The 22123-nt window shown below is 46.8% G+C and overlaps 2 long non-coding RNA genes across 2 annotated transcripts; both read right to left on the reverse strand.

Annotated features, from left to right (window-relative positions):
* Positions 1-976: 976 nt before the first annotated feature.
* LOC310832971 lies at positions 977-22029 on the reverse strand. The gene is made up of 3 exons (XR_014558492.1): positions 21638-22029; positions 11120-11266; positions 977-1196 (listed from the first exon to the last, which is right to left on the reverse strand). It is a non-coding gene; the product is annotated as an uncharacterized lncRNA (long non-coding RNA).
* On the reverse strand, positions 8396-9110 carry LOC310832462. Its single transcript, XR_014558314.1, has 2 exons — positions 8624-9110; positions 8396-8484 (listed from the first exon to the last, which is right to left on the reverse strand). It is a non-coding gene; the product is annotated as an uncharacterized lncRNA (long non-coding RNA).
* Positions 22030-22123: the final 94 nt, after the last annotated feature.

The raw sequence follows: 22123 nt of genomic DNA on the forward strand, positions 1-22123 counted from the left end.
TGTTGCAGCGTTCCACCTCTTAAGCAGGAGCAGACCTACTAAAAGGCCAGACAGCCATGCCCTCCCCATAAAGAGGACTTACGGAGACAGACAAAAATGGGGTTCTGAAGATGGGATGGTGGAGCTGGGAGACTAAACCTTCTGACCAGTGGCGTAGCGTGGGTTGTCAGCACCCGGGGCAAGGCAAGTAATTTGCGCCCCCTAACCCGTGGATTTTAGCACTCGAGTGCGAGCGCCCCCCCCAGATGTTGCGGCCGGCCCTCCTGACCCCCCCACGCTACGCCACTGGGGCTGGGGGCGAGCGAAGGAGCCAAGGACCCCCCCCTTAAGGCTCAGCAGGAATTTATTAAATTTATTATTTGCGGAGCCCCCGCGAGCTGAGGCAGCCGAAGCCCCCTCCCCTCGGGCGCCTCCCCGCCCCCTCCTCTCCTTGGGCTGTAGGTGGAGCCCGCGCTCCGAGGCGCTCCAGATCCGGGCTTGGCGAGCGCCTCTCCTCCCCCGGCCGGGTCCGGGGGCTTCCAGCCGCGCTCCGTCCTCGCCCCCCCCCCCCGCGGCTGAGACTTGCGCTGAGAGCCGGAGCCAGCCAGCGGCGCCCCCTTCCGCCGGCAGACCCTCGCCCGCCCACCGGCTTCCTCTCGGAGGGTTTTGGGGAGCGCAGGGCGCGGCGAGGCCCCTCGGAGCTCTCCTCCCTCCCCGTCGGCAGAAGCAGCCGCCGGCTGTGGCTGGGCCGAGGGGATGGCTGCGGCGGCGGGGTGCGGAGGCTGCCCGTGCCCGGCCAGGGATCGGTGGCGGCGTCGGCACTGCTGCAGCGGCTGCTCCTCCTGTGACCAGTGAGTGGAGCGCAGCGGCGGCGGCGGCGGGGAGCCCGGCGGAGGAAGGAACTTGTCCCTTCCCTCTGGACTCGCGCCCCCCCAGATGTTGCGCCCGGTGCGGCCGGCACCCCTGGCACCCCCCACGCTACGCCACTGCTTCTGACATATATCACTCCCAGTTCCACCCACCAGCTGCCTCTTAACAAACAAAAAAAGCCGCCCTCTTAATAGCCAAACATGGCAGATTAAGCTTCTGTTGCTTGCCTAAGACAGAGGTGCTTCTGTATATATGTAATATTCTGTGGGTGTGCAGAGGTGGGGTGCTTGGAGATGGTTAGGAAAGTTAAGAAGGAGGCTTGTTTCTTCATATTAGATGAGGACAACCTGTTGGATCATGTTACAAAAAAATTAAGGTCTCAAATATAGAATAAATATTCATAAACGCACACTTATCTAAATATATGAACCGTGTTTCTGAAATAGTAAGGGAGAGCAATCCTGAAGCCATTTTGATTCTTCCAATGACCTCAAATATTCCTCTGCAGTAAGGGAGAAAGCCTTCCCATTGTCTTTTTGCTTGCAAATCTTGTCTTAAGGGTGAATTTGTGTCTGAATAGGGTGAGCCTGTGACCTGGACTCAGGAACTATTAACCATCACAAAAGAATTGCCAGACTGCCCAGGTAATGCAATCAGTGACCATTATCAGGTGTCCTGGTGGGCAGGATTTCTGCCTCCTTCTGTGATGTATGTATGATGTTTTGAGGGATGGTGGTCTTGGGCTACAGGGTGGGCAATTTCAAAAGGGATATAGACTATAAGGGATATAGACATGCGCTGGATTATGGAGAAAGCTAGAGAGTTCCAGAAAGACATCTACTTCTGCTTCATTGACTATGCAAAAGCCTTTGACTGTGTCGACTACGGCAAACTATGGAAAGTTCTTAAAGACATGGGAGTGCCAGATCACCTCATCTGTCTCCTGAGAAATCTCTATGTGGGACAAGAAGCTACAGTTATGGATATGGAACAACTGACTGGTTCAAAATTGGGAAAGGAGTACGGCAAGGCTGTATATTGTCTCCCTGCTTATTTAAATTATATGCAGAATTCATAATGCGAAAGCCTGAGCTGGATGAATCCCAAGCCGGAATTAAGATCGCCGGAAGAAATATCAACAACCTCAGATATGCAGATGACACAACCTTGATGGCTGAAAATGAGGAATTAAATAACCTTTTAATGAGGGTGAAAGAGGAGAGCGCAAAATATGGTCTGAAGCTTAACATCAAAAAAATGTTACAGATAGGTAGCCGTGTTAGTCTGCCATAGTCAAAACAAAAAAAATTCCTTCCAGTAGCACCTTAAAGACCAACTAAGTTAGTTCTTGGTATGAGCTTTCGTGTGCATGGTATCTGAAGAAGTGTGCATGCACACGAAAGCTCATACCAAGAACTAACTTAGTTGGTCTTTAAGGTGCTACTGGAAGGAATTTTTTTTATCAAAAAAATGAAGATCATGGCCACTGGGCCCATCACCTCCTGGCAAATAGAAGGGGAAGAAATGGAGGCAGTGAGAGATTTTACTTTCTTGGGCTCCATGATCACTGCAGATGGTCACAGCAGTCACGAAATTAAAAGACGCCTTCTCCTTGGGAGAAAGGCGATGGCAAACCTAGACAGCATCTTAAAATGCAGAGACATCACCTTGCCAACAAAGGTCCATATAGTTAAAGCTATGGTTTTCCCACTAGTGATGTATGGAAGTGAGAGCTGGACCATAAAGAAGGCTGATCGCCGAAGACAGGAGTGCCTGGCGTGCTCTGGTCCAGGGGGTCACAAAGAGGCGGACACAACTAAACGACCAAACAACAACAAATATAAGGGCTTGCACGCCTTGGTTCTGGGTTCTCGTCCCTCCTGCGTGTGGTGAGTGGGGACCCTGTTGCAACAGTTCCTTCAATAAATATCAGGCTTCCTAGCCGCTTTGCTTCTCAGTTATTCTCTGGTTGGCCTCTATTATTTCTCCTACCAATAGGGAACCCACTTAAGGACTCTATATGGGCTCTGGAATACCCCATAAGCGAAAGTGAGCCGTTTTTCTTAAACAATTAGGACAATGACCCATTTAGTCTAGTATCCTGTTCTCACAGCGGCCAACCAAATGCCTGTGAGGAAACCCGCATACAGGACCCGAAGATGCAATCACTCTCCCTCGCTGCAATTCCCAGCCGTTGTGTCACACCCTCTGGTGTAAGTTCTGTGGGATGCAGCAGAGGGTGCCACTTAAAATGATGGGCCTCAGGGTTGCCAACTTTTATGGCCTCCACCCGCTCTTCTGCCTGCAGCAACGTAACTGTTAACCCCCTCAGTCGCTGACTGAGCTGGCAGACCAAACTGGGTCAAAACTTAGCAGCATAAGAGTCGGCAGAGACAAGATGTATCGCTTGACACATCACTTGACCAAGGCCACCTATAGCCAAACAGGAATCTGAGGTCCTTTGCCAATGGCTACTAGCCACAGTCAAGAATGTACCTTGCCCAGGTGAAATTATCCTTGTGCTGGTTTGATTAATTAGTGCAATGTGTCTGGGCATTACATCAGACCTCCCAATAGAAGTACATTATACTCCTCTGAATCTTCCTGGATTTTTACTTCCCCCTGGCAACTCTGCTTCTTTTGTATGTATTAATGGGTAATTAGAATTTAGCTATTAGCTTCTGTAGGTTTTATATTCTTGGCTAAACGTTTGTGTAATTCGGAAGCTTGCCACATTTTGAATAAACCTTTATATCCTTTTTATATCCTTGTCTCTTCAAAGCTGCTCCATGATAGATGCAGTTGCTTGTTCTTCTACAATAAATTGGAGGTTTATTGGATGGATTTCCCCCCTAAATTGATTTTTGAATTCTGAATTTATTGTTATTCACGTTTTATGCTGTATTTTATGCTGTTTTTTGTTGCATCAACTAAGTGTTTTAAATTTGTTGTTAGCTGCCCTGAGCCCAGTTTTCTGAACCGGGAAGGGCGGGGTATAAATAAATTTATTATTATTATTATTATTATTGCTACTACTATAAATTGCTATTTTCTTATCTCACAGGCTGAAGAGGGCATTTATGCCCATCCTTCACAGCCACTGTTATAAATATTTAGGGTACACACACATAGCAAACACACACTCCACAGGAAAGCAACCCTTCAAAATTTAGGAAATATTCCCTGAGAAATTTACACATTATTTTTAGCACACAGAACAATCCCAAAAAGCCATCCTGGCTCTTCTAATCACTCTAAACCTTTCCTTTGCAGAAGAGAAACCTTTCTCAATAGTTCTTACACTTTCAAATCCTTCAAATTCTGTTTAAAGGGCATATTTGGGTATGAATAGAGTGGGACGGTGACCTGGATTCAAGAACTAAGGTATTTCTAGGGTTGCCATGTTTTGAAGAGTAAAAAAGAGGACACATTTGCTGACTTCTACTTTTAACCATGGATCGCTATGATGACTCTTGTTTTAAAAAGGTAAAGGGACCGCTGACCATTAGGTCCAGTCGTGGCCAACCCTGGGGCTGCGGCGCTCATCTCGCTTTACTGGCCGAGGGAGCCGGCGTACAGCTTCTGGGTCATGTGGCCAGCATGACTAAGCCACTTCTGGCGAACCAGAGCAGCACATGGAAACGCCGTTTACCTTCCCGCCGGAGCGGTACCTATTTATCTACTTGCACTTTGAGGTGCTTTCGAACTGCTAGGTTGGCAGGAGCAGGGACCGAGCAACGGGAGCTCACCCCGTCGTGGGGATTTGAACCGCTGACCTTCTGATCAGCAAGTCCTAGGCTCTGTGGTTTAACCCACAGCGCCACCTGCGTCCCGACTCTTGTTTTACATACCCGTGAAAAAGGGGACATGTCCTGGAAAAGGAGGACAAATGGCTACCCCAGATTGACCATCTCAGAAGAATGGCCAGACTGCCCAGGAAATGCAATCAGTAAAACACTTATCAGGTATCTTGGCAGACAGGAGAGAAACCACACTCTCAAATGTCTGTGGTAGACATTTCTGTGATGCATGTATGACGCTTCTTAGGGTGGTCTTTGGCTAAGGGGATACACAGTGCCGAAAGTCTTTACTTCCAACACATCTTTGTTCTGGGTCTCTCACCTCCTTGCAAGGAGGTGGAGGGACTCTGTTGCAACAGAAAAATAGAGATCTGCCTTGCTTTCGCTGGATTTTACCTCCATCCATTCTTCTCTGGCCAATCACGGACTTTGGGGACTCAGTCCCTTGGGGAACTGGGCAGCAAAAGCCAACCTTTAATTATTCTGCAACAGCCATGTTGGCTGCGTTCTGCCTGCTCCACTTTCAGAGGCAACAGGCCTCCGAATCACAAGCAGGGAGAGTTGCTGCGGCCCCCAAGTCCTGCTAGGGGGCATCTGGGGGGCCACTGTGAGAACAGGACCCTGGAATATATGGGCTCCCTTTGACCCTGTTCCTGCAGCCAAGCTCTTCCAATTTCCTTACGCCACAGCTATGATTGCTCTTACTGCTTCTGGTATTTGCCTGTACGTGTGTTGTTGTTTTTCAAAAACCAAACACCTCCCATTGCTCCAGGGAGACGTCTCTTTATAGAAAATTTCCAAATACATCCAGCTGCTTCCTGCAAGCCCTCACATGCTGCACAATAACCTTTGGCGGAGTTACAACTCCGGTAGCTACAGAAGCACCTTGCTCCACCTTTAACCAGGCAGAGGGCCTTCTCGGTAGTGGCACCCGCCCTGTGGAACGCCCTCCCTTCAGATGTGAAGGAAATAAGCAGTTATCTTCTCTTTAAAAGACATCTGAAGGAAGCCCTGTTTAGGGAAGTTTTTATTATTTAATGCTGCATTGTTTTTAACACTTGATTGGAAGCTGCCCAGAGTGGCTGGGGAAACTCAGAAAGATGGGCGGGGTATAAATAATAAATTATTATTAATTATAATTATTATTATTATTACAAACCTTTTCTCCGCTTCAGAATCTGGAACTGGCCTCCCTCTGCCGCCGAAGGTTGCCAGTGTCTTCACCAAATGCTGCTCTTCTGCCTTTGCGAGTACTTTGATTTCAGTGACGTTGTGGCAAATTCTGAAGTGTAGGGACTCAACGTGGCAGCTTATTACACTTTAATAATAATAATAATTTATTATTTATACGCCGCCCATCTGGCTGGGTTTCCCCAGCCACTCTGGGCGGCTCCCCAAAAAAGATTAAAAACACAACAAAACATCAAATATTAAAAGCTTCCCTAAACAGGGCTGCCTTCAGGTGTCTTCTAAAAGTCAGATAGTTGTTTATCTCCATGACATCTGATGGGAGGACGTTGTAATAGGAATTTTATGGTCTTAGATATATGGTCATGTTCATAAGCGTACCAACCGAGCACATACATAGATCAGCACAGGAAGGCCAACCTGGAACCATTTTGATTCCTAAACTGAGTAAATGTTTTCTCTGCAAGGTCAAACTGGAAAAGCCTCCCCATTGTCTTTTCCTTCACAAATCCTGTCTTAAGGGTATGTCTGTGTTTGAATAAGGGTAAAAACAAAACAAAAAAATCCTTCCAGTAGCACCTTAAAGACCAACTAAGTCAGTTCTTGGTATGAGCTTTCGTGTGCATGCACACTTCTTCAGATACTTCTTCAGTATGCATGCACACTTCTTCAGATATGTGTATCTGAAGAAGTGTGCATGCACACGAAAGCTCATACCAAGAACTGACTTAGTTGGTCTTTAAGGTGCTACTGGAAGGATTATTATTTTTTGTTTTGACTATGGCAGACCAACACGGCTACCTATCTGTAATTTGAATAAGGGTGTGAGCTTGTGACCTGGCTCAGGAACTAAGTATTTATCATTACAAAAGACTGACCAGGCTCCTCAGGCAATCCAGTAAAGTAACCTGCCAGACAGAAAGGACAAGAGACAAACAATATTGAAATTTCTGTTTTAGACCGCCTTTTCTGTGATGTATCTGAGGGGTGGTTTTAGGCTACACCCCTTCTGTGATGTATGTATGATGTTTCTGGGGGGTGGTCTTGATCTACAGGATGGGAATTTCAAAAGTATTTATAAGCCCTTGTGCGCCATTGTTCTGGGTGCCTCCTCCTCTCCTGCGGGTGAGTGGAGCACCCCGTTGCAACAGATCAATAAAGATCAAGCATACTAGCTGCTTTGCTTCTCAATATTCTCTGGTTGGCCTCTGTAATTCTCTCCTACCAATAGGGAACCCACGTAAGGACTCTATATGGGCTCTTGGATACCCCATAAGGGAAAAGGGCATATTTTTATTTACAACAACGTTCCACAGGGCAGGCGCCACCACCAAGAAGGCCCTTTGCCTGGTTCCCTGTAACCTCACTTCTCGCAGGGAGGGAACCGCCAGAAGGCCCTCAGTGCTGGACCTCAGTGTCCGGGCTGGACGATGGGGGTGGAGATGCTCCTTCAGATATACTGGGTCAAAGCCTTTTAGGGCTTTAAAGGTTAGCGCCAACACTTTGAATTGTACTTGGAAACGTACTGAGAGTCAATGTAGGTCTTTCAAGACCAGTGTTATTATTTGCATTATTATTTTTATTTATGTATGTTCGACTTATATCCCGCCCTTCCTCCTCAAGAAGCCCAGGGCAGGAAGCGTGTTGGTGATTAAAACTTAAGAACAAAGCCAATTGTTTGCTCTCGCAGTTAATAATTGCAGGTTGCCAGGAACAATGTCTTTCAGTTAGGAAATGCCCCGGTGAACAAACAGGAATGTTTTTAGATTCATCCTAGAAGTGGAGAGAAGGAAAGAAACCTCAAATATATAGCCTCTCGCACATTCTCGCCAAGGATGCTCTGAAAATCCAGGCAGCTGTATTTATCGGTTATCATTCACACACACTCCCCGAAACAGCAGTAAGGCCTCACAATACCCAGCTGTTATTAGGATCAGCACGACTGCAATCTCCCGGGAGTCGGTGGTGTTTACTTACTCAGCTCGTAAAACACATTTGAGCTTTGACAGAAGAGCTTCAGTCTGACAAAATGCAACCTTTAGCTTTTAATGAGACATGCAAAGGGTCTTGCAAAGAAGCATCACCATCTGAGCAGCTGGTGTGAAGTAGGAGCCGCATTAAAGAAAAGAAAAAGTAGTACCTAGCCTCTGCTTGATTCTTTTTTTCTCACTCTCTGAGCCTATGCTAATCTGCCACAAATGAACTTGGAAGTGTCATTATCTCTGCATTCAGTTGCCAAGGCAAGGGGGTCCGTCAATTAGCCTGGCATGCCAGCCCATTTTACTTTCTGGGCCCACATTCGCCCTCCACTACAACACAGCTTCATCTCCTGAAATTAGCATGTTCCTCTCCATTCAGGGATATGCTTCACAGAGCAGAAACACGCTGTCTGTGGTCTCTCTTGGCTCCTAAGCTATCTCCCCAAGCAGATCTGTAACCTGGGGGAGTAATCACTCATAGAGACCCAGAACCAGCAAATTTACTCCTTTAGTAAATCCCAGAGTACGAGTTTTAAGTCAGGAATCAGGAGAGATAAAGGTAGATAATGGCTAAATGCATTGAGCCCTCTACCAGTAGTTTATTAAGATGTGTCATGATATACAGCAGCAGCAACAATAAATAATGATGTAAACCAGGCATCCCCAAACTCGGCCCTCCAGCTGTCTTGGACTACAACTCCCATCATCCATGACCACTGGTCCTGTTAGCTAGGGATGATGGGAGTTGTAGTCCCAAAACAGCTGGAGGACCGAGTTTGGGGACGCCTGATGTAAACCGTTTCCAACTCAGTGCCCTACAGATGTTGATGGACTACAATTCCCATCATCCCTACCTATTGGCCACAATGGCTGATGGGATTTGTAGTTGAAACCATCTGGAGGGCACCAGGTTGGGGGAAAGCTGATCTAAATTAAGGAGCGCAACCATCACTAAAAAGAATAAGTCTCTTTGGCTGGTACGAAACTGTCTGAAGAAAAGTCACTCCAGTTCAATGTAGTTTGGGGAATCTGACCCTCCAGTCAACTGGAAATTATTCAAAACAAAATCCTCAAAATATTACTTGGTTTGCCCAGCGGCAGCTAGTATTAAAGCGGAGACTGGAATTCTGCCAGTACAGTCTTCTATTTTAATGGTTTTGTTTATGTATTGTTTTAAACTTCTTAATATGGAAGCTACAGCTGCACAGAGAGACTACTTGGGTAGCAAATTGTGAAGAGCAAATGTTTGCTTTTGATATACTTCTGCAGGTTCTTAAAAACACGCCCTCACTCAGACTCATATATATATATATATATATATATATATATATGCTTTCGTATATATATATATATAATAAGCTGGGTTATTTCTATGCTCAGCAAGATCTACAAGCATTCCATAAACCGTTCTTGTCACAGTTACATTTTTTTAAATCATCACACGGATTTGAAATTTACCTACATGATTTACCGATTAGTTCATTTAGAAAGCATTTCTGGCTTTGTGGCTTCAGATGACGCTGTCAGAATATTTAGAGGCATGTTGCAGAAAAAATTCCAGAAGAACAGCGCCGATGTTTAGTGCCCAAGCAGCCGAAGATCTTTATCATAATTTATACACTGCTGCTTGTATTCTGAACCAAGGGCGAAGTTTTTTTCCTGACATACCGGTAGTTAAGATACCTGATGGTGGTGATCAAACAGAAATCACATATTTGTTGTCTGATTCTGACAAATTCGTGACAGACAGTTACACGATTTGCAGTGGGGGCCCAAAAGCTGATGATAAATGTTATTGAGGCTTGTATGCTAACTTACAAGGGACGCAGGTGGCGCTGTGGGTTAAAGCCTCAGCGCCTAGGACTTGCCGATTGAAAGGTCAGCGGTTCGAATCCCTGCGGCGGGGTGCGCTCCCGCTGCTCGGTCCCAGCGCCTGCTAACCTAGCAGTTCGAAAGCACCTCCGGGTGCAAGTAGATAAATAGGGACCGCTTACCAGCGGGAAGGTAAACGGCGTTTCCGTGTGCGGCTCTGGCTCGCCAGAGCAGCGATGTCACGCTGGCCACGTGACCCGGAAGTGTCTCCGGACAGCGCTGGCCCCTGGCCTCTTGAGTGAGATGGGCGCACAACCCCAGAGTCTGTCAAGACTGGCCCGTACGGGCAGGGGTACCTTTACCTTTACCTTTATGCTAACTTACAATGGTTTAATTGGATGATTTGATTTTTTTAATTATCTGGATGCTTTTGGATATATTAGTTCTCTTAACCATTTGTATTTCAAAATATATTTGACTTTATTCTTTTCAAACTTTTTGGTACCTATTTTAATTTGTTGTTGGTATTTAAATGTAAAGACATATTTTGGTCAACACTAGTTTTCAATATTGTACCAGTGTATAGAGGTCCAGAATGCAGACCTCTAATCCAGAATGCGGCAACTAGATTGGTGACTGGGCGCGGCCGCTGAGACCACGTAACACCGGTCGTGAAAGACCTACATTGGCCCCCAGTAGGTTTCCGGGCACAATTCAAAGTGTTGGTGCTGACCTTTCAAGCCCTAAACGGCTTCGGCCCAGTAGACCTGAAGGCGCGTCTCCACCCCCATCGTTCAGCCCGGACGCTGAGGTCCAGCTCCGAGGGCCTTCTGGCAGTTCCCTCATTGTGAGAAGTGAAGTTACAGGGAACCAGGCAGAGGGCCTTCTCGGTAGTGGCGCCTGCCCTGTGGAACACCCTCCTATCAGATGTCAAAGAAATTAACAACCATCTGACGTTTATAAGACATCTGAAGGCAGCCCTGTTTAGGGAAGTTACAGATAGGTAGCCGTGTTGGTCTGCCATAGTCAAAACAAAAAAAATTCCTTCCAGTAGCACCTTAAAGACCAACTAAGTTAGTTCTTGGTATGAGCTTTCGTGTGCATGCACACGAAAGCTCATACCAAGAACTAACTTAGTTGATCTTTAAGGTGCTACTGGAAGGAAATTTTTTTGTTCTGTTTAGGGAAGTTTTTAATGACTGATGTTTTAATGTATTTTTAATCTTTTGTTGGGAGCTGCCCAGAGTGGCTGGGGAAACCCAGCCAGATGGGCAAGGTATAAATAACAATAACAACAACAACAACAACAACAACAACAATAATAATTATAGAGTTTGTGCCTCTGCTGAGGACACCTTATTTTTTCTAATTATTATCATTATTATTATTATTATTATTACAAATAAATAAATTTATAATAAATAAATTCAATGCTCCTTCTGGGGTCATTTGTCCACCTTTGGTTGTCCCCACCCTGCCCTCAGACCTCACCTGTGGCTCCTGGAAGATGTCAGCATTCGGCAGCAGCAACGTGCCAGGAAATGGCTTCAAACTGGCTGGCTCAACCAGGTGAGGGTAGCCAATGGGTCTCAAACCCACGGTAAATTAGGGAGTTCGTCTGCATACAAAGACAGGCTCCTGCGGAATGAATGGGCAAGAGCAATAGTGGGTCCATCCATCAAGATCAAGAAGGCTGTTTCTGCACGTGCTGCAGAGGGAAGTGAGAGGCAGGTGGGGCTCATCCACCTGGGAAGCCCATCTTGGAGAAGGAAGACTCTGATCCTAAACCTCCGCTGCCCTGCAGGATATATTTAGGAGAAGAAAAGGCTCAGGAGTAAACCCTACACAAATTCAGAGTGGAGTCCCTAAGACGGTTGGATGGTTGCCTTGTATGCCTCCTTCCGGCAACTCCGGCAGCCGGGCTGGTGCCCAACATCTTGCTCTGCTTTCCTTTGGGCCACCTCAGCGAGGCCGGGGGGGGGTCTTGTCGTCTGGCCAGCCCAGCACCCCCAGACCCACTGCCCAGATTTGCACCCCAGGGAGGTCACTTCAGTGCTGCTAGCACAGCAATCTGACTTCACCCCCAAAGACACACTCCATTGTCTCTCGAGACAGACGGATGCCAACAACAACCAGAGTACAGTGGTACCTCAGGTTACAGACGCTTCAGGTTACAGACTCCGCTAACCCAGAAATGTTACCTCAGGTTATGAACTTTGCTTCAGGATGAGAACAGAAATTGTGCTCCGGCGGCGCGGCAGCAGCAGGAGGCCCCATTAGCTAAAGTGGTGCTTCAGGTTAAGAACAGTTTCAGGTTAAGAACGGACCTCCGAAACAAACTAAGTACTTAACCTGAGGTACCACTGTATAGGATTATTATTTCCTGTGGTTGCCATGACCATGATGGTCAAGATGATAAAAGCAGCCTTGGACCTCCAGATGGTGTTGGACTACATTTCCCATCATCCCTGTTATAAGAAAAACTGCTCCCTTTCGCTTATGGGGTATTCTAGAGCCCGTAAGTGGGTTCTCTATTGGTAGGAGAAATAATAGAGGCCAACCAGAGTATTGAGAAGCAAAGTGGTTAGGAAGCCTGATCTTTATTAAAGGAACTGTTGAAACAGGGATCCCACTCACCACACGCAGGAGGGACGAGAAGCCAGAACAATGGTGCCCATGCCCTTATGTAGACTTTTGAAATTGCCCACCCTGTAGCCCAAGACCACCACCCAAAACATCATACACACATCACAGGAGGAGGCAGAAATCCTGCCCACCAGGACACCTGATAATGGTCAATGTTTGCATTACCTGGGTAGTCTGGCAATTCGTTTGTGATGGTTATTACTTTAGTTCCTGAGTCCTGGTCACAGGCTCACCCTATTCAGACACAAATTCGCCCTTATGACAGGATTTTCAAGCAAAAAGACAATGGGAAGGCTTTCTCCCTTACTGGAGAGGAATATTTGAGGTCATTGGGAGAGTCAATATGGCTTTAAGATTGCTATTTCAGACACATGGTTCATATATTTAGATAAGTGTGCGTTTATGAATATTTATTCTATATTTGAGACCTTAAAATTCTTATAACACTGATCATTGGTTAAGCTGGCCAATTATGATTGACGGTGAGAGATGTAGTCCAGGAGGTTTATTGTTCTTGTTTTTATCTTGTATTTTGTGTCTGTATACTTTATGTGGGCCGCGGGTGGCGCTGTGGGTTAAACCACAGAGCCTAGGACTTGCCAATCAGAAGGTCGGCGGTTCAAATCCCCGCGACGGGGTGAGCTCCCGTTGCTCGGTCCCTGCTCCTGCCAACCTAGCAGTTCGAAAGCACATCAAAGTGCAAGTAGATAAATAGGTACCGCTCCGGCAGGAAGATAAACGGCGTTTCCGTGTGCTGCTCTGGTTCGCCAGAAGTGGCTTAGTCCTGCTGGCCACATGACCCGGAAGCTGTACGCCGGCTCCCTCAGCCAGTAAAGTGAGATGAGCGCCGCAACCCCAGAGTCGGTCACGACTGGACCTAATGGTCAGGGGTCCCTTTACCTTTCCTTTATCTTAAGCTGAGAACGATCCTGAGATCTACAAATGAAAGGTGGAATACAAATTTAGTTGATGGTGACGGTGATGATAAATTTAGGTGCCGGTGATGATCAATCTTGGAACCCAAGGTGGAGGAACACTGTGATAGATTGCCATGTCAGTTCAGCTGCTCTCTTGAGTAAATCATTAAATTTGGCCACTTAATTCATGCACATCTGGCTCTGCTTGCAGATGTTGAGGACTGAACCTGGGATGTCCCTGTCCTGAAGCAATAATTAAAAAAGAGAGTGAAATATTTAAGGCACACCCATCACATCTCACCACTCGAGGCTCCAGTCCCAATTGGATAAATTAATATACTTGGAATGTAGTTTCCTCCTTGGTGTTCCCATGGTGTTCCTGAGTCAAAGACGGCTTTGTTGCTGGGTGTGTACTAATTCAGGGCAATTAGGACCTGCCTTCTTATTGACATGTTTGGTTTCCATTTAAGGAGGGAAGAAGGCAGTTTGCAGCTATTTTAATTGGGGAGGAAGAGCGGAGGTAGAAAATGAAAATAAACTAATTAGAAAGACATGTCTGGCTTTATCACATCTCCTCAATAACTCTATGGGATGAAAAGGAGGACTGAAATTGTCATAGAATCATAGAATTGGAAGAGACCCCAAGGGCCATTGAGTCCAACCCCCTGCCAAGCAGGAAACACCATCAGAGCACTCCTGACATATGGTTGTCAAGCCTCTGCTTAAAGACCTCCAAAGAAGGAGATTCCACCACACTCCTTGGCAGCAAATTCCACTGTTGAACAGCTCTTACTGTCAGGAAGTTCTTCCTAATGTTTAGGTGGAATCTTCTTTCTTGTAGTTTGGATCCATTGCTCCGTGTCCGCTTCTCTGGAGCAGCAGAAAACAACCTTTCTCCCTCCTCTATGTGACATCCTTTTATATATTTGAACATGGCTATCATATCACCCCTTAATTTCCTCTTCTCCAGGCTAAACATGCCCAGCTCCCTTAGCCGTTCCTCATAAGGCATCGTTTCCAGGCCTTTGACCATTTTGGTTGCCCTCCTCTGGACACGTTCCAGTTTGTCAGTGTCCTTCTTGAACTGTGGTGCCCAGAACTGGACACAGTACTCCAGGTGAGGTCTGACCAGAGCAGAATACAGTGGCACTATTACTTCCCTTGATCTAGATGCTATACTCCTATTGATGCAGCCCAGAATTGCATTGGCTTTTTTAGCTGCCGCGTCACACTGTTGGCTCATGTCAAGTTTGTGGTCAACCAAGACTCCTAGATCCTTTTCACATGTACTGCTCTCAAGCCAGGTGTCACCCATCTTGTATTTATGCCTCTCATTTTTTTTGCCCAAGTGCAATACTTTACATTTCTCCCTGTTAAAATTCATCTTGTTTGTTTTGGCCCAGTTCTCTAATCTGTCAAGGTCGTTTTGAAGTGTGATCCTGTCCTCTGGGGTGTTAGCCACCCCTCCCAGTTTGGTGTCATCTGCAAATTTGATCAGGATGCCCTTGAGTCCATCATCCAAGTTGTTGATAAAGATGTTGAATAAGACCGGGCCCAAAACAGAACCCTGTGGCACCCCACTAGTCACTCTTCTCCAGGATGAAGAGGAACCATTGATGAGCACCCTTTGGGTTCGGTCAGTCAGCCAGTTACAAATCCACTGAGTGGATTTATATCTGGGCACTAGATTAAAACCTCCACCACTGTTTCCAGAATATTATCAGTGCACTAACATTAGCCGGAAAATTGTAAGTGAGTGGGAATCACTCAGGACCCTAACCAAGTTTTTGTGCCGCGGAGATTTCTGCTGTAATCAGGTTTGAATAATTGCAACTAATTACAGTGGTACCTCGGGTTACATACGCTTCAGGTTACAGACTCTGCTAACCCAGAAATAGTGCTTCAGGTTAAGAACTTTGCTTCAGGATGAGAACAGAAATCGTGCTCCGGCGGTGCTGCAGCAGGAGGCCCCATTAGCTAAAGTGGTGCTTCAGGTTAAGAACAGTTTCAGATTAAGAACGGACCTCCGGAACGAATTAAGTACTTAACCCGAGGTACCACTGTATTCCTGCAAAGGTTTCTTTTAGGGGGTGGGTGGGAGTCGGGTATCTGGCTTATCATATATTTAGACCAGGGATATGGAAGCTGTGGGCTTCCAACTCCCATCAGCCCCAGCCAATGGTCAGGGGTGATGGGAAATGTAGCCCGACTGCAGGTTCTCTCCCCCCCCCAAAAAAAAATCTCAGCAAAAAATGCACATTTTTTAGTGATCAATGTTTCTTAAAAAGCCACTGCAGAGAACAAATTCCATCAAGCTGTGCTGGCTGAGCCTGATGGGAGATGTAGTGCAAAACATCCTGAGGGCACCCAGTTGGGAATGGCTGGCATCTATGTGTCACTTAAGCCCTTTTTATATTCCTTATCCTGTTTGATTTCGGGGCCCCCAGCCTGTGGACGCATTCAAAGAACCCGTTTGAAAAAAGCTCAAGTTGCTAGACCTCAGCATGCAGGAGTCCTCTCTTGTCCCTATCCCAGTGAGACCAAAGGGACAGTCACTTGTGAAATGAACTGGAGTGTTTGTGTAGCTGATAAGGACGCCTAGTGAAAGCTAGTAGAAGAATTACCATAGCTCCACTCCAACACAGGAAGACAGCCTTAAGCTGAGTAAGACTATTGGTCCATGTAGCTCAGTACTGTTAACACTGACTGGCAGAAGTTCTCTGGGTTATCAGACGGGATATTCACCCCCCCCCCCTCCAACAGACTTGGTGGAGGCTGGCGCTCATAGGCTTTGTAGTCCAAAATATCTGGAAGGCGTCGGGTTGCGTAAGGCCTGCTCTAGGGCAAGATCTGATTACGTTTCCCCCAAAGATTACATTTAATGGGTGCATTGTTGCAGCATGGCGCTTTGCAAACAAGGAGACAGCAAGTCTCTGCCCCAAGGGGCATACAATTTAGAAACTGGAAGACAACAGAGCAGTGAGTGGAAAGGGAAAACAAGAGATAAACGGAGGACGCGTAGGTGATTCTGCCTGAACACACAAACTTCCCACCAACTGCCAAGGTGGATTCTGAGCTGCCACCTGCAGACTGTCATCAGGCGTTCGACAAAGCTTGATTAATGCATGGACGGCTGTTTTATTTAACAGGAGGGCAGAACCTAGTGCTTACAGACGTGATCATGAGGTTGGTCAGTTTTCCTCACCAGGGACTCATTGTTACCTTGCCAGGATGGTATGTGTAGCTTGGCAAATCAGTGTTTCTCAACCCCTCTGATTGGGTGGGTTGCAATAGGTGTCATAGCTAGGAGCACTTAAGACCTATTTCATTATACATTGGTACCTCAGGTTACAGACGCTTCAGGTTACAGACGCTTCAGGCTACAGACTCCGCTAATCCAGAAATAGTACCTCGGGTTAAGAACTTTGCTTCAAGGTGAGAACAGAATTTGCGTGGCGGCAGTGGGAGGCCCCATTAGCTAAAGTGGTGCTTCAGGTTAAGAACAGTTTTAGGTTAAGAACAGACCTCCGGAACGAATTAAGTACTTAACCCGAGGTCCCACTGTATTTTGATTCTGGACAATACTTCAGGGGGATTGCGGGATGCTTGCAAGGCAGCGAGGCCCAGAGATCCAGCATTACTCACAGCACTGGAACGACTTTTTCTCTCCATGGGTGTGGATTCAGGGCAGGAATCAGCTGAGCTGGCAAAGGATGGCAGAGGTGGATGCCAGCTCTGCCCACAGTCACTCTCTCTCACTCCACCTGGCGTAACTGAAATGTAATTTGTAAGCTCATTGGGGCAGGGACCTATGAGGTGACAGCTACAGCCCAATTAAATTCATTTCAACTGATTATGCTTGCCTATGTGTGGAAACAACATTCCTGGAGGCAGAATTATGGGTGGTGCTCAAGAGTAAGCTTTGCTCAAGAGTAAGCACATTGAAAGGAATGACCCCTCAACAAAGTCAGACTCATTGAAGTCAATGGGTCTAATTTTGCCATTGTCATTATTTGAAGTGGGTCTGCTTTTGATTAAAAAAAAACATAGTTGACTGCCAACCTATGTATTTTCTTTGGCTGTTCATGCACCTCACATTTAAAGCACATTACACCACCACCACCAAAGTGTACTGGGAACTGTTTTTCGTGTTGGGATTAGTAGCTCTGTAAGGGGTAAAATACAGTATTATTGGAGGGGTGTGTGTGCAGCTCTAAATATTTGGAGTGTGTACAATATATCTGCCTTGGATTAAAATTTGTATTTAATCTATGGAACTGTCTTCATATATGGACTTGTTTTTAACTGTCTCTATACAGAGAATTTGATACACATTTTTTAAAAAAATGAATGGAATTGCGTTTAATTGGGGGTTTTTTTGCATATGAAACTGCAATTTAATAGCAATTGTGAGAATGCTGTGAGATATGTTCGTGAGAAGCAATTAACACAGTCAGGTACATAAAGGAATAATTTACAAAAAGAATAGAACAGGCAGGTGTTTAGAAGTCTAAGTGATGCCAGTTTTCTCTTGCCCGTGCCAGGCCTCGCTGGCATCAGCACAGTGCATCAAAACACAGTGGTGTCGTTCAGAGATGGGGAACAGCCAGACCTGTCTTGCCACTTCTAGATTCTGAAGCAGGAATTTCTCAGCAGAGGGAACACAAAGCTCTCGCGATTGGCACACCCACAACGGTTGTCCAGCCGTGTTTACACTACACAGGAGCTCATGGCTGCGTTTTATAAAAATGGCTGGCCTCGTAAAAAGCCGGCCTTTTGCAAGGGTTCGATCCCTCAAATAACGCTTTGAAAGAGGTGAGCAGAGAAGAGGTTTAAAAATGGGTTGCCATATTGACTAAGAAGGGACGTGGGTGGTGCTGTGGGTTAAACCACAGAGCCTAGGACTTGCCGATCAAAAGGTCGGTGGTTCGAATCCCCGTGACGGGGTGAGCTCCCGTTGCTTGGTCCCAGCTCCTGCCGACCTAGCAGTTCGAAAGCACGTCAAAGTGCAAGTAGATAAATAGGTACCGTTTTGGCGGGAAGGTAAACGGTGTTTCTGTGTGCTGCTCTGGTTCGCCAGAAGTGGCTTAGTCATGATGGCCACATGACCCGGAAGCTGTACGCCGACTCCCTTGGCCACTAAAGCGAGATGAGCGCTGCAACCCCAGAGTCGGCCACGACTGGACCTAATGGTCAGGGGTCCCTTTACCTTTATTGACTAAGAACAGGGGTCAGCAAACTTTTTCAGCAGGGGGCCGGTCCACTGTCCCTCAGACCTTGTGGGGGGCCGGACTGTATTTTGGAAAAATATATATGAATGAATTCCTATGCCCTGTTGCCCTTTTCCCTTATGGGGTATCCAAGAGCCCGTGTAGAGTCCTTACGTAGGTTCCCTATTGGTAGGAGAGAGTAACAGAGGCCAACCAGAGAATAGTGAGAAGCAAAGCAGCTAGTAAGCCTGATCTTTACTGATCTGTTGCAACAGGGTCCTCACCACCTGCAGGAGAGAGGAGGAACCCAGAAAAATGGTGCGCAAGGCCTTATAAAGACTTTTGAAATTGCCACCCTGTAGCTCAAGACCACCACCAGAAACATCATACATACATCACAGAAGGGGTGTAACCCAAGACCACCCCTCAGATACATCACACCTACATCACAGAAAAGGCGGTCTAAAACAGAAATTTGAATGTTGTTTTTCTCCTGTCCTTGTTTATCTCCTGTCTGGCAGGTTACTTGACTGGATTGCCTGGGGAGCCTGGCCAGTCTAGTAATGATGAATATTTAGTTCTTGGGCCAGGTCACATGCTCACACCCTGTTCATATGTGCCCTTAAGACAAGATTTGTGAAGGTAAAGACAATGGGAGGTTTCCCACTTTGACCTTGCAGAGAAAACATTTGCTTAGTTTAGGAATCAAAATGATTCCAGGTCGGTCTTCCTGTGATGATCTATGTATGTGCTCGGTTGGTACGCTTATGAACATTACCATATATCTAAGACCATAAAAATCCTATCACAGCCCCACAAATAACCCAGAGATGCATTTTACCGTAAATAAAAGCACACGTTCTACTCATGTAAAAACAAGCTGATTCCCGGACCATCTGTGGTCTGTATTTAGAAGGCGATTGGGCCAGATCCGGCCCCTTGGCCTTAGTTTGCCTACCCATAATTAAGAAGTACACGTTCATGGTTCTCAGCCTTTGTCATTAGTGGTGTTTGTAGCAGAGGTTTAAATTTTGACGCTAAAATGACAGAAAAACCCTGCAAAGCCCACTGAAATCTTGCAAAAATCCAGGAAAGAAGCGGAAAGTGCAATCTTATTTGTCCGATCTCTCCCCCTTGCTCCAGCCTGCCGTGGTTTCTGGTGAAATGGCTGCCACAGACCAGCAAAACACAAAAAAATAAGACAGTATATATGCAGGTCTGGCTGTTTGGATATCTGAATCTGCAGTGTGTTTGGGTACTGATTTGGATAAGTGAATTTTTGTATAGCGATAGCAAGACCTATGCCTATCGTTCAGTCCTCCTGAAGCATAGAGTTTTATATTCCAGCATTCCCTTTTCTAGGCTACACTCTATGACCTCTGGCACAGCAGGCAGCCTTTCGACTCCCCATTCCCTTCTAATCCACATTTTGCAAGATCTGTAGGTGGTTTTGAGATCCAAATCGAACTTGACAGCTTACCCGCCTTCGCCTTCCTCCTCAACAGTTTTAAATATTAACTGGGGCCATTTCCACCCTAGCCCTAAGAAGGGAGATATCACAAGCAACTCCTTTTCAGGGATCAGAAGAACAGCAGTTATAAAGGATCGGAGTAGGATCAGCCCTGAGTGCTCACTGGAAGGACAGATCCTGAAGCTGAGGCTCCAGTACTTTGGCCACCTCATGAGAAGAGAAGACTCCCTGGAAAAGACCCTGATGTTGGGAAAGATGGAGGGCACAAGGAGAAGGGGACGACAGAGGATGAGATGGTTGGATGGTGTTCTCGAAGCGACCAGCATGAGTTTGACCAAACTGCGGGAGGCAGTGGAAGACAGGAGTGCCTGGCGTGCTCTGGTCCAGGGGGTCACAAAGAGTCGGACACGACTAAACGACTAAACAACAACAACAACAAAGGATCAGGAAAGCTGTGAAGCTCAGTGGGTGGTCCTGGGCCCTTTCTGGAATATGGCAACCCTGGGGGATAGAGGACAGATGGGGAACTTAAGGCCCAGGGGCCAAGTACAGTGGTACCTCTGGTAACAGACTTATGTTGTAAACAAAAATTGCTTGATCTTTATTGATCTGTTGCAACAGTGTGCTCCCCTCACCCGCAGGAGAGAGGAGGAACCCAGAGAAATGGCATGCAAGGCCTTATCAAGACTTTTGAAATTGCCACCCTGTAGATCAAGACCATCCCCAGAAACATCACACCTACATCACAGAAAAGGCGGTCTAAAATAGAAAACTGAATGTTGTTTTTCTCCTGTCCTTGTTTATCTCCTGTCTGGCAGGTTACTTGATTGGATACCCTGGGGAGCCTGGCCAGTCTTTTGTAGTGATACTTAGTTCCTGGGGCAGTTCACAAGCTCACAGCCTATTCATATCTTAAATGTGCCCTTAAGACAGGATTTGTGAGGAAAGAGGCAATGGGGAGGTTTCCCACTTTGACCTTGCAGAGAAAACATTTGCTCAGTTTAGGAATCAAAATGGTTCCAGGTTGGCTTTCCTGTGCTGATCTATTTATGTGTTTGGTCGGTACACTTATGAACACTACCATATATCTAAGACCTCAAAATTCCTATCACACTTAATTCGTTCCGGAGGTCCGTTCTTAACCTGAAACTGTTCTTAACCTGAAGCACCACTTTAGCCAATGGGGCCTCCTGCTGCCGCCGCGCCGCTGCTGCACGATTTCTGTTCTCATCCTGAATCAAAGTTATTAACCCAAGGTACTATTTCTGGGTTAGCGGAGTCTGTAACCTGAAGCGTCTGTAACCACTGTACAGTACAGCCTTCCGGATGCTCCTTAGGCCACGCCCCCTTTTCTGTAGGCCACTCCCCCACCAGCCACGCTTCATGCCCTCCTCTGGCGCTTTTGCCCGACTGGGATTTGTCGCTAAAAGGTGCTTATGTCTCTTTCTTGCTCGGATGGAGAATGGACGATGGAGAGGGCTGTGCGTGGAGATCTTTGCTTTGCTTAAATGCAGTCACATCCAACACTCCACCCCCTTTTGCCCCTAGCCACACTCACCATTGTCCTGCCCCCCCCCCCGCCAACATGCGGGAATGCTGCCCTCGGGCTGGAAAAAGCTCCCCTTTCCTGTAATTTTTTTCTTCTTTTAAGTGCATCTTAGCCATCCTTGTTTTAAAAAACGAAACTAAAACACGCCAGGTTAGAGGGAGGCTCTTGTTGCGGGGGGTGGATTCATTTAAAAATAAACGAAATAAGCCTACAAACCTGTTTGCCCAACACCAGAGGCGCCTCTTCCTTATTATGCACCAAATAACACTGCGATCTATCCCAAACACCCACCCGGTACACCCCCTTTCCTGGAAACCATCCAGCGGGGAAAATGGAACGGAGTATTAGCGACAGGGGTGGAACCCTCGGAAGTCTCGGCGGCCGCAGCCCACGCGGTTCGGAACGCGCCGTCAACGTTCCGTGAACTCTACGGCCCCGCCCACTCCTGGGGAGCGGGGTAACTTCTTCAAAGCTCCGTGGAACGTTGGAACGTTTCGCGCGGCGGGGTTTGGAACGTTGAGGCCGCCGAGCGTTCCATCCCGCGGAACGTTCAGGCAGCCGGCGTTCCATCAGTTCGGGGCGGCGGCGGCAACCGATCTTGCAAAGAGTTCAGCCCCGAGGGGGCGGGAAATTTATTTAATTTATTTATTTCGAGGGGACGGACGACACAGGATCCTCCTCCTCGGCTTCCCTGCACCCCAC

The sequence above is a fragment of the Podarcis gaigeae genome (genome assembly GCF_964106915.1).
Source record: "Podarcis gaigeae genome assembly, chromosome: 15".
Taxonomy (NCBI): domain Eukaryota; kingdom Metazoa; phylum Chordata; class Lepidosauria; order Squamata; family Lacertidae; genus Podarcis; species Podarcis gaigeae.